Source organism: Physeter macrocephalus, chromosome 14 (genome assembly GCF_002837175.3).
Source record: "Physeter macrocephalus isolate SW-GA chromosome 14, ASM283717v5, whole genome shotgun sequence".
Taxonomy (NCBI): Eukaryota; Metazoa; Chordata; class Mammalia; order Artiodactyla; family Physeteridae; genus Physeter; species Physeter macrocephalus.
The window spans coordinates 118501422-118502937 of record NC_041227.1 but is presented as its reverse complement, the minus strand read 5'-3'; positions in this window follow the sequence as shown (position 1 = coordinate 118502937).

Genomic DNA, 1516 nt, shown 5'->3' with positions numbered 1-1516 from the left:
GAACCGATGTGCGGCCGTGGACGGCCTTAATTTATCCCATTTAGTGTGACTCTTCAAGTTTTGCTGCAGAGGTGCAAATAAACCCGATTACAGGCTGCTGCCCAAGCCTTGCTGGGAGAGTTATGTCACCTGTGGCAGGTGTGTGCGCCGGTTATCCTTCTAAAATCCGAACCATTCCGAAACGTATCCGGAATGAAATAGGGGACTGTGACCCGCCGCCGCAGGCTCTACCTGCCTCGCCTTTCTCACATGAGCTTGGGCGTCGGAGGAGGTAATGGATGTGAAAGTCAGGGGTCTGCTTCCTTTTTTGACTGGTTCCAACATTTCAGTTCCTTTTTTTTTTTTCTTTTCGTAATTTCGATGGTTTTGTTTCAGAAAGAAGTCCAGTTATTGCGAGGATGTTCTTTTTGCCTCAGAATCCGATTATGTAAATTTGGGAAATTTTAAATTTTAATTTAAATATCATCTAAAATAAGAGCACCTTTTAAAAACTCTTACATTCTCAGAATCCTTCGGCGGCCTGGACTTCTTCAGGTTTAGGGACTTTTCAGAGAGAGGTGGGGGGGTGGAGGGCACAGGCCCCCTCTGACATGTGCCACATCTGACAGCTGTGTAATTACGGGCAATCCACTTCCTCTCTCAGGGTCTCAGTTCGTGTTTAGATCAAGGGGGTAGGGGATGGATGACCCCCGAAGCTTGTGAGTCTCTGATTTCCTTCTTTGGACCCAATATGATTACAATAAATATTGATGCCTGCCACGTGCAGGGACTGAGTCTGGGAAGAAAGAGGCACCGTCCCCATCAGTGAGTTCCTGGGTCTTCCCTCCGTCCGGTCTCATTATGGTGCAGTGTTCAGGATTTGAGGCAGAGACTCGAATTTGACTCTGCTGGGTCACCTGCCCGCTCCTGACAAGCCGCTTCATTCCCCCGGCCACGATGCCCTCTTGTGTACATGCAGAACAATACCAAAGGATTCGAGGCGTCGAGAGCCTTAAACGAGGTGAAGCGTGGAAGTGCTTGGCACGTAGTAGGCGGTCAGCCAAGACTGGCTGAGGTCCCACTGGGTACCTTTTCTTCCGGGTGCACGCCACCTTTGCTAAGGTTTCTGCCAGGGCCAACCCGCCCCCTGGTGGCCAGAGCGGAGAGCAGCATGCGGTGGGTGGGGAAGGAGATCGGGACCCAGACCCGGAGCGGGGGAGAGTTGTGGGGGCGGAGCGGGGGCGGAGCAGGGATGGGGCGAATCCTTCAGCCAAGCGCCTCTGCTAACCCACCAGACAGCTTCTCTGGAATACATGGCCGGATGCCAGCACCCCTTCCCCGGCGCCCCTCCGTTTCCTGAGCAGGCTCTCGGCGGCGCAATCCGGGGCCTCTCCACATTCTCTGTCCTTGTGATGGTAAGAATGTCTGTCTGGCCCTTGGAGGTGCACTCCTCGATCCTTGAGGTGGGGGCCTGGCCTTGCTCTCTGAACCCCAGCACCTGGCATAGGGCCTGGCCCAGAGCCTTGCCAAATGTGTT